Below are 15,479 nucleotides of genomic sequence, written 5' to 3'. Positions count from 1 at the left end.
AGTAGTTCTTGTTTTTTTATCTGCCATAGAATTTATTTTCTTGCAAAATTGATTGCCAGAAAGAAAGAATATTCACGCTTTTTTTGAAGTTTTGCATTTCCTGACAGACAAAAAAGGTTATGATTGGTTCCGATTTGTGCTACGTGACAAGAACATTTGCATATCACTACCATGAATAATTTCGGTAGAAATATTTATTTAAAAGTCACCAAGAGAGTGGGTTTTATATTACCAACCTTTGTTTTTTGTTCTGCACACTGTAAAGATACATGTAAAGTGTCAAAATTATTTATCTTTCAAACCAGTAACCATGACCGATACTTGCATCCACATACGGGTATATATAATAAGGCTAGTAGCACACATATGAAGTCAATCAGTTGATGTGAGCATTGGAAGCAGCCTAGCATGAGTCACGCGCGGGAGTTACAGAGGCTCAAAACGTCTGACGTCACAGGTTTCTGAAAGACTCATTCAGGGAGCCAAAACACAAAATGTATGGCTTTCGATTTTCTTTAAAATTTGACTGATGACGTCTTTCTACTCAACCTTGCTTTCCAGGAAGTATCAGGGTGGTGCCGACATGTGGGAAAAAGTTACAAGGGAAAAACCAACCTTTTTCTCAATAGAACGTTCAGATTTCAATGCATTCCTATGGGATTTTCAGCAACATGTCTTCAACTTGATTTTTCTCTAAATGTATATGTTTTAAAATTGACTAAATATACCTTATTTTGAAGAAAACAACCTACTCTTTCATTTAAGATATGTCTCCCTTCTATGAAAGGTAGCCAAAGCAGCAAAAACTATAAACATTATTTTCACACACTTCCTCAATATGTATTGCAACCAACATTTGATAGCATTAAGGGGTAAGTGTCTACATGTTAACTGGCATGTTTGTTTTTAATATCTCGATAGTAGTCGCTAGTTATAGAGCTAAGAAAAGGACGTGGACCTTAAAATTCCGGTGCCAGATTTCTCAGTGGCGTTCTTAGCTACATTCAGGCTAACTTAGCATTCGATTTAATGCGTTTGCTACCGACGTTCCACAGTATTTGTTTAGCCTAGGCCAAAAATGACGCGTTCTATTGTCCTCCCTATTGTAAACACTCGTCACTAGAATGGCCATAACTTTAAAACAAAATATAATATTTCAAATCTGTCTGCTGTTCTACATTGCCCACACAATTCTGTATATATTTATTAACTCTAACATAGCCTGTATCTTGTATTGAAAGTGCTCGAAAATTAGCTTGTCCAATGTATGGTGGACTGAAATAACATGTTTGTCAAAGTGGAGCGAGCGGATGTCGTGGGAGAATTCCTACTGTATTAGATTTACTGCTTCAAATTTAAAACGGAGAAGATATTTAGAGTAAAGACAAGTTTCTTAACATCTGTGTTCAATATCGTCAATTAAAAGTAAAAACTTTTCAGTTACGAAGCATTTGTTCGTAGTATGGCCAGCTGCAGTAAGCCTTTTGTGAACCCGTGACGGTCAGTTATAACAGTGTTGAGCCTCAATTCTTTCAGATTTCTGTGAAACTTGCTTAAAGAAAAATGATCTAGCTAGATTATGTACACTTTAAAGGAGACATGACATGAAAACTTCATTTTATGAGGTTAATTTAACATTAATATGAGTTCCCCTAGCCTGCTTTTGGTCCCCCAGTGGCTAGATAAGACTTTCGATAAGTGTAAACCAAGCCCTGTGTGTTCTTCTCCGCCTTTGACAAAATGAAGGCTCAATTGCTCTGTTTGAAGATCTCCTCCTAGTGACGGAGGAAGGTTACCTCCCCTCTCTGCTTTGCCCGCCCAGATCATCTGGCCCGCCCATGAGAAACTGCGCTACCACCGTGCAAGGGTGAGTGCAATATCGGTTTTTCCTGGAGAGACATCATGGCGAGCAAACAAACAAAGCATAACAGTTGCTCCGTGGTTGGATTAAATCAAAACAAAAGTATTTTTTTAGTTCCTTCATCCAAGCTTCTGCACAACCAGTATCTTAATTAGATTTTCGCTGGAATTGCGCCGACACAACTTCAAAAAGTTTTGTATGTCTGCGCCAAACATTTCAGCCTCTACCGTTTCCTCAACTTGAGCAATACAAAACTGGCCTTGCTGAAATAAAATTCAGGATCATTACTAACTCTCCTTGGTCAAGCTACAAACCTTGGACAAGTAAGTTAACTAACGCTATATCATTTTGTTGCTTTACTGTATATGTTTACCTAGCTTGCTACCCTTAGAATGTGGCTGCTCTGCAGCTAACAGCTGAGTTACTGTTGCTAATGTAAAGATAGATGGCATCAAGTATGTGTGTGAATACAAACGCTGTAACACCAGTGTTGTACACTTCTTTGTTATTTGGATAACCGTTATGCTGTTGGTGTTATGGCACGGGCGATATCTGCCTTTCTCCTCATTGAAATTATTTACGAGTGTGCACCTCTGCAAACCAGGGTGATCAGATGAGAATGGGCAAATTCGAGGCATCTTACAGCAACGGGGCTACGTCTGGCCAAATTGGTCGATTGCGGAAAAAAACGGAACCGTTTTTAGTTGTGGAGAGCCATCACGCTAGCTTGGAATTGCGTTATCCCACTCATCACTTCAGTTGTCATAACTTTTAAACAAAATAGTCTATCTTAAATCTGTCTTCTGTTCTGAATTCATGACAAAATTACGCACATATCATACACTCCAACCTGTCCTCTAGCTTGCATTGAAAGAGGTTAAAAATGACGTTTTCTAAAAAAGTGTTGACGACTGAGAAGATTTTTGTCAGAATGGCTCTGTGAAATCGTCTTGATAATGAGGATAAGGATGATTTGCCTAACATAATCATATAAATATTGAAATTATTAGAAAGCCCTATATCTTGTCTTCAAAATGGTGTAAACAGTTCAGGTATATTATTTGAAAAAGTCTGCATATTCAGGCAAGATAGTGTTAAACTGTTTAAAAAAATTACTCGGTGAGAAACAGTTCTGTCAGTGCATTACGTCACAATTGAATTTGACTTGAACATTCTGAATCATTGAAACCCATTCATTTTTTTAAGCACTTTAAACTTTAATAACTTAAAAACTTTAAAAGTTATCTGTGAGAAAAGTAATAGCACACTAAAGCAGTTCAGACTTTATCAAGTGAAGTTTGAACGGTGTTTCTAGCTTAAACGGTGTGAAAGGAGTTGGCAAGCAAAAAACGTGTCCGGAAAATAAAATAAAAAAATAATAAGTATGCAGAATAACAATAGTCTTTTTGCTTGCAGCAAACACACTAATTACATTTGTTAATAGACTATTACATTAACTTACTCCAAAATATAGGGTTAGAACTTTATTTCGGCCGAGGGGGGGGGGGGGGGGGACACATGGTGAAAATGATTTGTATAAAGGACAGTTTGTAGTTTCCATCCATCCATCATCTGCTGCTTTTCCGGGGGTCGGGTCGCGGGGGCAGCAACCTAAGTAGGGAGGCCCAGAATTCCCTCTCCCCGGCTACTTCCACCAGCTCTTCCTGGGGGACCCCGAGGCGTTCCCAGGCCAGCCGAGAGACATAGTCCCTCCAGCGTGTCCTGGGTCTTCCCCGGGGCCTCTTCCCAGTGGGACGTGCCCATAAACACCTCACCAAGGAGGCGTTCAGGAGGCATCCTTATCAGATGCCCGAGCCACCTCAACTGGCCCCTCTCGATGTGGAGGAGCAGTGGTTCTACTCTGAGCCTCTCCCGGATGACCGAGCTTCTCACCCTATCTCTAAGGGAGAGCCCGGACCCCCTGCGGAGAAAGCTCATTTCGGACGCTTGTATTTGTGATCTCGTTCTTTCGGTCACTACGCACAGTTCGTGACCATAGGTGAGGGTAGGAACGTAGATCGACAGGTAAATAGAAAGCTTCGCCTTTCGACTAAGCTCCTTCTTCACCACGACGGACCGATGCAGAGCCCGCATCACTACGGACGCCGCACCGTTCCGTCTGTCGATCTCGCACTACATTCTTCCCTCATTCGTGAACAAGACCCCGAGATACTTGAAATCCTCTGCTTGGGTCAATATCTTCTCCCCGACCCGGAGATTGCACTCCACCCTTTTCCGGTCGATAACCATGGCCTCAGATTTGGAGGTGCTGATTCCCATCCCAGCCGCTTTGCATCGGTTGCGAACCGCTCCAGTGAGAGCTGGAGGTCACGGCCCAATGAAGCCATCAGGACCACATCATCTGCAAAAAACAGGGACCCGATCCTGAGGTCACCAAACCGGACCCCCTCAACGCCTTGGCTGTGCCTAGAAATTCTGTCCATATAAGTTATGAACAGAATCGGTGACAAAGGGCAGCACTTGCAGAGTCCAACCCTCACCGGGAACAAGTTTGACTTACTGTCGGCAATGCGGACCAAACTCTGGCACCGGTCATACAGGGACCGGACAGCCCCGATCAGGGAATCCGGTACCCCGTACTCCCTGAGCACCCCCCACATGAGCCCCCGAGGGACACAGTCGAACGCCTTTTCCAAATCCACAAAACACCTGTAGACTGGTTGGGCGAACTCCCATGCACCCTCCAGGACCCTGCCGAGGGTGTAGAGCTGGTCCACAGTTCCACGGCCAGAACGAAAACCACATTGCTCCACCTGAATCAGAGGTTCGACAATCCGACGGACCCTCCTCTCCAGAATCCCTGAATAGATTTTCCCAGGTAGGCTGAGGAGTGTGATCCCCCTAAAGATGGAGCACACCCTCCGGTCCCCCTTTTTAAAGAGGGGAACCACCACCCCGGTCTGCCTGTCTAGAGGCACTGTCCCCGATGTCCACGCGATGTTGCAGAGTCGTGTCAACCAAGACAGCCCTACAACATCCAGAGCCTTAATGAACTCTGGGCAGACCTCATCCACCCCAGGGCCCCTTCCACCGCGGAGCGATAGAAGGCCCCCCCCCCCCCCCGATGTCCCCAGACTCTGCCTCCACGTCGGAAAGCGTGTTGGTGGAATAAGAAGGTCTTCAAAGTATTCCTTCCACCGATCCAGGACGTCCCCCATCGAGGTCAGCAGTGAACCATCCCCACCATATACAGCGTTGACAGTGCACTGCTTCCCCTTCCTGAGTCGCCGGATGGTGGTTCAGAACCTTTTAGAAGCCGTTCGGGGTCATTCTCCATTACCTCGCCGAACTCCTCCCACGCCCGGGTTTTTGCCTCCTCGACCGTCAAAGCCGCATTCCGCTTGGTCTACCGGTACACATCAGCTGCCTCTGGAGTCCTACCAGCCAATAAAGTGCGATAGGCCTCCTTCTTCAGGTTGACGGCATCCCCTCACCTCTGGCGTCCACCACCGGGTCCGGAGGGTTACCGCCGCGACATGCACCGACCACCTTGCGTCCGCAGCTCCGGTCAGCCGCCTCAACAATGGCGGCCCGGAACTTGGCCCATTCGGACTCAATGTCCCCGCCCCCCCCCCAAGACATGATTGAAGCTCTCCCGGAGGTGGGAATTGAAGCTCCTTCTGACAAGGGATTCTGCCAGCCGTTCCCAGCAGACCCTCACACTTTGTTTGGGTCTGCCAGGCCTGACCGGTGTCTTCCCCCACCATCGTAGCCAACTCACCACCAGGTGGTGATCAGTTGACAGCTCCGCCCCTCTCTTCACCCAAGTGTTCAAAACATTCAGCCTCAAATCCGACAACACGACTACAAAGTCTATCATCGAACTGAGACCTCGGTGTCCTGGTGCCAAGTGCACATAACCCTTATGTTTGAACATGGTCAAGCCGTGTCTAGCACAGAAGTCCAACAACAAAACACCCCTCGGGCCGTTCCTCCCAATCACGCCCCTCCAGGTCTCACTGTAGTTCCCCACATGAGCATTGAAGTCCCTCAGGAGGACGAGGGCATCTCCGGGAGGAGCGCTTTTTTTTTTCGGAAGGGAAGATCAATTTGAACTCTTTGATGTGAAAACGTTAGCTACCTTAGCTAGCTAGCTACTGGCAAGTAGCTTACATTAGCCAACGACGTTAGCTACCAACTGGTTGTCAGTGCAAGCTAGTAAATGTTAGCCAGAGCCTCATTATGGCTCTGATGTTAGCTCTAGCTACTGCACTCACATAACGGTTCCTATTCAGCACACCAGCATGACAGTCACAACCTATAGACAACGACCCTCTCATCGTCAAATAGAAATCCCAGGGCATTTACTTTTTTATATTTTGCTAACTCAAGTACAGTAGATACTTTGAAGGTGTAACTAGTACTGGTGCAAGTTCAGGATTGTATGCCGGACAAGACGCGGAATACGAGGTGCTGCGAGATGATGTCATTAGAAATATCACAGCACCTGCAATTGTGCTGCGCGGCAGTCGTGTCTACTATAAGTTTGTTGAGGTACCGTATACCGGTAGTCATGGCATGTTTGTTATTTGACAGATTTGTAACTGTATTTCCAAGCTACAGGCATTGAAGTATTTTCCTAGCAATGCTTTATTTGGTAGTGGTTGTCATGTTGACTGTAAGATGTTTAAGGAAAAGTGATAGTACTAGTACATGTATGTTTGTAACTAAACAGCCTCTTTTTTAACTTTGTAATAACTAAGTATGTCCAGTGGTTTTCATGTTATGTTGCAGTCATGTTGACTGTAAGTTTTTGAGGAAAAGTACTACCATATATTTGTAACAGCCTCTTTTTTGAAAATTTCTAATAATGATTATGTATTTCCAAACTACAAGTGTTTAAGTTTTTTCCTAGCAATGGTATATTTGCTGTCCATTTCTACTCCTGATTGCAAGTGACAGAAAAAGATGCGCACTTACACTGATATGAACACATTTTGATCCCATATGGACATAGTTTGCCTGCTGATTTGGCAATTTTCCGGGGGGTACTTTTATTAGATTTTGAGGATTTGTCCGGGGGGTACTTTCATTACGGGGGGTACTTTTATTCGGAAGATAAGAGTAGGAGGGAGGCTACCCTCTTGTCCACTGGGGTGTACCCCAACGTACAGGCACCGAACAGAGGGGAAACAAGTATTCCCCCCCCCGCACGCCATCGAGCCCCACCCCCGGGCCTGGCTCCAGGGGGGGACCCTGGGGACCCGCTTCCAGGCAGGGGCAATTGAGAACCATTGTTCGTTGTCTTAATGGTAGGTTTTTGAGTCCGCTTAGTCAGGTCCTTCGCCTGTAACCTGTTTGCCTTGGGTGACCATAGCAGGGGCTTAAAGCCCCCGACAACGTAGCTTCCAAGATCACCAGGACACGCAAACCCCTCCACCCTGGTAAGGTGGTGACTCAGGGAGGGTTTTGTTTGTTTGTAGTTTCCAAATTTATATAATTCCCAGAAAGTAAAATTTTCACAAAACAGTTCATTTCAACGGTTTTTTGTTGTTATTTATGTTTATGTTTTTATGTTAGCTAGCAAGATGTTCAAGCCATGTCAAATCGAATTATGAATCGGAGTGGAATCTTTGATGATGCAACTTCATTTGAAAGTTGACCTGTGTCAAAAAGCGATAAGGGAGAAAACTGCATTCAAAGATTCCACTCCAATTCATAAAACCGTTGAAATAAACTGTTTTTCCTAAGTAATCATGACAATGAAGTTTAGGGTGTTTACATTTACATTTATTCATTTAGCAGACGCTTTTATCCAAAGCGACTTTCAAGAGAGAGCTTTACAAAGTGCATAGGTCACTGATAATAACAACAAGATAGCCCCAAAGCATTGCAGGTAGCCAAAAACAGAAGTACACATTGTAAACAACCAAAAATGAGTGCTAAATGGAAGAAACCATAAGAGCATGTAGTTAAGCAAATGACAATACACAACATGAATCTCTAAGCGCAGGTGTACCTGTAGGAAAGCAATAAAAATAGGATTAAATATAATACAACAGTTTAAATCAGCTACCACTAACCAACAAGATTAACAGTCTAAGCAAGAGTCATTGTGATCCTTGAGGAAACTAGCGTTGGGTTCAACAAACCTTTCCTAAGTACCGTTGTACTTCCGGAACAAGTGCGTCTTGAGCCTTCTCTTGAAGGTGGAGAGACAGTCTGTGTCTCTGATGGAGGTGGGGAGGTGATTCCACCACTGGGGGCCAGGCAGGAGAAGAGCTTGTGTTGGGACCGGGCGGTCTTGAGCGGTGGGACCACCAGGCGGTTGTCTGAAGAGGACCGTAGGTGGCGGGTGGGGGTGTAAGGCTGCAGGAGAGACTTGATGTAGTCGGGTGCAGTCCCGTTCACTGCTCGGAAGGTCAGTACCAGGGTCTTGAATCTGATGCGGGCCGTTATGGGTAGCCAGTGGAGGGAGATGAGGAGCGGGGTAACGTGGGAGCGTCTGGGTAGATTGTAGACCAGACGGGCCGCTGCGTTCTGAATCCTCTAAAGAGGGCGGGTTGCGCATGCTGGGAGACCGGCGAGCAGCAAGTTGCAGTAGTCCAACTTAAAGAGGACCATTGCTTGGACAAGCAGCTGGGTGGAGTGCTCAGACAGGTATCTCCTGATCTTCCGGATGTTGTAGAGGGCGAATCTACACGACCGGGAAACCGCAATGTGGGCCGTGAGGGAGAGCTCGTCATCCATGGTAACCCCAAGGTTCCTGGCAGAGGATGAGGGGGTCACCGTCGCAGATCCCAGAGTGATTGAGAGGTCGTGGGAGATGGAGGGTTTGGCCGGGATGATGAGAAGTTCCGTTTTGGCAAGGTTCAGCTGGAGGTGGTGCTCGGTCGTCCAGGCGGAGATGTCTGCGAGGCAGGCCTCAATCCTAGCTGAGATCCCCGGATCGGTCGGGGGGAACGACAGGTACAGCTGCGTGTCGTCAGCGTAGCAGTGGTAGGAGAAGCCATGGGAGGTGATGTATAGAGAGAAGAGGAGGGGTCCAAGGACGGAGCCCTGTGGGACACCAGTGGAGAGCTGGCGAGGGTCTGACACTTTGCATCCCCAGGAGACCTGGTATGATCTTCCCGACAGGTAGGATGAGATCCACTGGAGTGCAGTGCCAGTGATCCCCATCTCAGAGAGTCTGGAGAGCAGGATCTGGTGGTTAACCGTATCAAACGCCGCAGAAAGGTCCAGCAGAATGATGACGGATGACCTCGTAGCCGCTCTGGCAGACTGGAGGGCAGTGGTGACTGAAAGGAGGGCAGTCTCTGTGGAGTGGCCGGTCTTGAAGCCCGATTGGTTGGGGTCAAGCAGGTTGTTCTGAGAAAGAAAGTTAGACAGTTGGTTAGATCCAGCACGTTCAATTGTTTTAGAGAAGAAGGGTAACAGTGATACCGGTCTGTAGTTCTGGAGGACGGCAGGGTTAAGGGAGGTTTTTTTGAGTAGAGGGGTAACTCTGGCCTGTTTGAAGGCAGAGGGGAAGGTGCCAGAGGTAAGAGAGGAGTTTAGAACATGGAGCAGAAAAGTTATGATAGAGGGGAAGATGGTTTGAAAGAGAGGGGAGGGGACAGCCCCTCTGGGTGTTAACTATACAAAACATCACAAATCTCAATTTTGACAGAAAACGATTTTCGGCTTAGGCTATAGCCAACAATGAGCGGCCGCGACATCAGACGGGTTTCCGCAGGCCACCACACATTAGTTTTTTATATTTGATTTTTAGCCTCCTCTGTGTACCGTTTTTGTAAAAACGTTGTTTATAAATGTCTACTAAGGCCATAGTTATCTCGGACGTTTTCATTCTGAGTGAGAGGGCTACTGTCTAGTGAGTACGTTTTTTTTTTATTCATATGATAAGACAAAGTTAAATTGCTATTTTGTCTGCCACAATGACATCGCTAAAATGCGTACACGGATAAGAACTGGATTTATCAGGCTATTATGATGGTTTATGGTTGGTTGGACAATGTCAAACCCATTGAAACAAAGTAGGGGCAGGGGCGTCGTTAGACCCTTTTTACTGGGGCACCTGCCCCAGTGTAAATCTGCTGTGCCCCAGTAAAATCTTGCGTATGAGTTTTAACAATTTACTTAATTAGTCAGTGTATTCATCCCAATCAGTATCCCAATCAACACTTGTCAAATCAAAGCATTTAAACCGAAAACACAAACCGATGCCCGCGGAATTCCATGTCAGCTCGCTCTCCTGAGCTTGCCAAATAGCCACTGCAGCACGCACACAGAAGTTCAGGTGTAGGACTTGGCACTAGTGATGTGTCGTTCGTGAACGATTCGTTCATTTTGAACGAATCCTTATAAGGACTCGGGAGTAACGAGTCCTCTCAACGAGTGATTCGTTCATTTCCCGACTCGGTCTTTCTACGAGTCTTTGGATCATTTTTCACGTGACCTGCATAGGCTCTGTAGCTAGAGGAAACGAACGATTCGTTCCTTTTCCGACTCGGTCTTTCTACGAGTCTTTGGGTCATTTTTCACGTGACCTGTATAGGCTGTAGCAAGAGGAAACGAACGATTCGTTCCTTTCCCGACTCGGTCTTTCTACGAGTCTTTGGATAATTTTTCACGTGACCTGCATAGGCTCTGTAGCTAGAGGAAACGAATGATTAGTTCCTTCCCCGACTCGGTCTTTCTACGAGTCTTTGGATCCTTTTTTCACGTGACCCGCATTGTATTTTTTAGTAGAGGAAACAGTTTCCTTATTCCCTTTCGCGTGGCCGCTGTTTTAGTAAGACGTGAATGAATGATATTCGCTCAAGTCATCATACTGACTGGTTTTGTTATTTTCACTTTACATTTACACTTACAGTTTAGTGCAGTGTAATTGTTTGACGTGATAATTAAATGCTAGTGTGATAATACATGACCAAATCATACAAACTCATGATACATTATTTTAATGCAGGAATTTATTTTGAAATATAAATAAATATAATATAAATTATTCTGAAATGAACAAATGACTCGAAAAAAGATTCGTTCATTTTACTGAACGAGATTCAAAGAACCGAATCAGTAAAAAGAACCGAACTTCCCATCACTACTTGGCACACAAGTCAGAATTGAGGTAGGCTAAGAAAATATTACAAAACTAGAGAGAGGGTGGGGTGTGCTTGCGTCAGTTGCAGATGTGTATGTTTCAGGGACGTTCAAAAGTACGGCTATTGTTGCCCGGGCTGGCACATCTGCCCCTTTGGAGAAAGTAAAGTTGTTGTTTTTTTGCGGCTGCATCAATAAGATAAGCCCATCATTAGTAAAGTTAAATAAAATAAAATTGCGATATCAACCAGTTCTGTGTTAATTTGATTTGCCACCATAATGTCAGCATTGCCCTCTGCCATGGGCGTTGCCACAATATATCTTGCTATACCATTTTCTGTTTCTAAACATACTTCTTAAAAGTATATCAAAAGTGAACTATTTTCAAAGCATAATTACAAGTATATCAAAAATGAACTATTTTCTAAGTATACTTCTTAAAAGTATATCAAAAGTGAACTATTTTCTAAGTATATTTCTTAAAAGTATATCAAAAGTGAACTAATTTTAAGCATACTTCTTAAAAGTATATCAAAGGTGAACTAAAAGTGTACTATCTATATTTGAGTATACTTATAGTATACTTTAATATACTTTTTTGAAAGGGAGGGCAGGTTTTAGGAGAACAAACGATTCCCCACAGACCTGTAAAATCAGAATTGTGATTTGGGTCGTGAAAGTCTTTGTAATTGGAGTGAGTACGGACGCAAGGGAGACCGCATAGGCGACAGCCATGCTTTGGTCGTGTCATGTTCATAAATTCACAATTTTACAGTTCGGTCTACACCCAAAAAAACTAGCAGGGCAGCCTTCAAGAGATGTGGGAATTGTGCTTTTAGCCAGATGTTTTTTTTTGTGATTTGTGCTAAACGTGCAAGTACAGTGAGACTGCGTCCCGGGGATACTGTACATTGTTTTGACGTTAGCCTCAGAGTCAGACTCGGCTTGCTCACTGGCAGTGTGTAAACAATTTTGTATTTCACTCAATTCTACTTCAAAAACTGCTTTTTGGAGGACTGCTTTTTGTAGACAAATGCCTGCTGAAGATCGCCAGTATATAGGATTTTTCAAACCAAGTCTGTTTCATTCGTCATTTGCCTTCGTCGAGAGCCCCAAAAAAAAGAAAATAATACCATTTGTAAATGGTATTAAAAGGTTTTAAATGTAACTTGTTTATACCTGTGGACACCCTGTGAAGCCCTTAACTCCAGAGACAGTTGGTGACAGAGAGGTGCAGACATTAAGTTAAACATAGTCATGCCTTAAGAGTACAGTAAAAAATAGAGATTAAATGTGTAAATGGAGTTCTCTGAGTTGGTGCATGTCAGTTTAATTCAGATTTGATTAGAACTCTCTATTTATACATTTATAGTTGGATTTGACATTTAACAGACATTTAATTCATTTAGCAAGTTGTTTCTCAAACAACCATAACACAGTACATATGGTATACAAAGCTGCAGTCAGATTTGCCAAAATTGTTATCTTGGATGTAATCTTTTGTTGATTTCTGTTGCTATGAAAACCAGTTTAGCCAAGCTAACTAACATTCTTTTTAGCTAGCTTGCATTACCATTAATTCACCAACAAAACATTAGTAAAAATAGCTTGCTAATCGGGCAGGAGCCTCCGAGAACTTACCACGTCACTAGCATGGAATGAGAAATGCAATATAAAATTTCTGAAAGGGGTGTTTTTATGTAAATGTACACATTGCTTCAATATCTTTGTGTTAATAAATCAAATATAATTTTGACTTTTTTCAACACGATTCTGATGTACCTTGCACAATTGCATGCAATTTTACCTTGAAATGTCAACCGTTTCTTAACCTTTGTCCCAAAGATAATACTGTGCCCTTTCTATTCATAACATCTCAACAGTTAGTGTGTAGCAGAGAGGATAAAGAGACTTACTTGAAACCTTATGCTCATGAGTTCATATCCCCATTAAGCCTAGTTGTTGGCCAAACATGAAGTCGTTTTGCTCCCCTGGTTCCAACTCTCGATCTTCTACAATGTAAATTTTTATAATATTTTCCCATTTTGCGGAGGAACCCGCATCGCTGCTTGCAGGTTAATTTAGGATTCCTCCGGTAGGAGGGAACCTATTGTTTTGTTGTTAGTATTAGTATTCCTATTATTATTATATTTCTCCGCTAAATGGCCCAACAGCTCAAAAAGTGAGCTGGACCCGATTTTGTCAGCCTCTCCAGTTCCAAGTGCGTCTCTGGGTTCATGTTGGCTTGTTGTTTCTGTCAGGGCCGGACCTCAACTTGGATCTGGAACCACGAGTGGAGGGTGAACCCAAAAATGAGACGCACTTGGAACTGGAGAGGCTGAAGGTCTTTAATCCACAAAAATCTGATTAACAATAGTAGCAAAATTTAGAAGCAAGAACTTAAACAACAAGCAAAGTGGCGTTAGACTGAGTCCCCTAAATACCCCTAACAGAACGAGGCCCAGGTGAACCTAATAACAAATCAGACCTGAGCAAGCCGGGCATGAGGACCTCTAGTGGCCAAAACACAAAGGAAAAACAAGCAAGACACTGACAATTTTCATTATCTGGGAAATCACACCCTATTCTTTTGTTACATTTCCTTCCCATGTAACACACTTTCCCCTACATTCAGCCTAATAACATACTCCAAACTAACACAATGTACCATCATTGGGCTACAGCGTCTGGTAATGGGTGAAAAATACTAGATTTTAACTGAACTTCCATTCAGGGATACGACTGCAGATGCATTGATTACAGTGAAGTTTAAAGAATCGTAATAGAAATGTTTTGGTAAGTCCAACAGTAATATATGTAGGTTGCTACCTACACTCAGAAGCCAATGCTACTTAGAAAACCCTTTTAACATCAAACACTATAAAAGTAAGGTAATACAATTTAATTTGATGTCTTTACTTAGTTCAAATATGCCTTATGTGTTTTGGTATGTGGTAGGGTAGGACCCAAACACAGGAAATTAGCCAGACATTGCCTCAAACAAAGGGTTTAATCTTTTAAACAGGAAACAGATAGGGTACTCACAGTAACAAGGGTGAGGACAAGACAAAGACTGGACACAAACCAGGAACCTAAAATACATAGAACCAAACAACACACAGGTGAACATGATAATACAAACAAGAAATGAAACCACTGAACGAGACACAAGTGAAGACACAGACACAGACACAAGGAAACACTGTGGAAACACTAGGGCAAGGCAAAAACAAAACAGGGGGGCAAGTAAACATTATGCTTGCCCAAAGGTGGGTGACTGAATGATACCAGACTCCATGTACTCTTTGAACTGTAGATATGTTGTGAGTATCGGCAGTCTCAGTGTAATGTCACATGTGTTGGCCTGTGGGAACACCCTTCTTATTCCAGTGTCCCCCTGATGCAGGAACTCGATGGTTGGGTGCTCGGAGAAACCCAGCGGGGTATACTGCTTGCCCCAGACACAAACAGTATTTGTGTCAGGCTGATGGCTGAGTCTCCCTCTAGAGAAACAAAAAAACAACATTGGCACATTAAAGACATGTATGTCATTTTAAAATGTAGGTAGTGGCTACTGGCTTCTTATCATTCATTAATGTTACAGAGGGGCAGTCACATGTATAACACACCAGCAACCTCAACCAGCCAGTCCCTCCAGAACATAATTGTTCGGTTCTCCTCCCGTCATCGGTTGCTCCCGTGTGGGGAGCTCACAATTTCAAACAACCCCAGGAGCTGCTCTGCTGTCAGAGGTTTTTCTCCCCCAACAAAAACCTCCCTCATCAATTGTGGGTGTTCCCTTATGGCATCGAGAACAACCACAGCCCTTAGCCCGTCTTCAAGCCTACAAAACAGGACACGGTTCACAAAATAAACTTCCTGCCAGGTTGTTTGTTATACAAGCAGGACCATGTCAATAACTAATCTTTAGTGGAATATAATGTATTGGGCCATCATTATATATATACACACAGAAATAGGCATACTTATATTTTACTGTCTGAAACTTTACCGCAGTAGACAACTGATTGTAGTTGAGATGTTACTGGTGCACTGTGTCATGTCAAAATACAGAAAATTCCTTGGTACTAACCACTGAAAAACTACCTGTGCGGTTCTGGTCTTTGATAATTATTATAATAATACTGATAATAATCAATGTTTGTATGTATAAAAGTGTCTGGTAAATTACTGAAATGTAACGCAATGTCTGGAAATTCAACACCATCATCCCCTCCAGACTGGTCTCCAAGCTTGTGGACCTGGGACTAAGCACCTCCCTCTGCAAATGGATCTTCCACTTCCTGACGGGGAGGCCACAGGTGGTAAGAATCGGTGACCGCACCTCATCCGTACTGATCACCAACACAGGCACCCCACAGGGCTGTGTGCTCAGCCCTCTCCTGTTCTCCTTGTTCACTCACGACTGTGTGGCAACGCACAGCTTCAACCTCCTTGTTGAGTTTGCTGACGACACAACCATCGTGGGCCTCATCTCTGACAGTGACGAGTCAGCCTACAGAGAGGAGGTTGACACCCTGACATCATGGTG

The sequence above is a fragment of the Hypomesus transpacificus genome, chromosome 22 (genome assembly GCF_021917145.1).
Source record: "Hypomesus transpacificus isolate Combined female chromosome 22, fHypTra1, whole genome shotgun sequence".
NCBI classification, from domain to species: Eukaryota; Metazoa; Chordata; class Actinopteri; order Osmeriformes; family Osmeridae; genus Hypomesus; species Hypomesus transpacificus.
The sequence above is the reverse complement of the archived record's forward strand: the minus strand, read 5'-3'. Positions refer to the sequence as shown.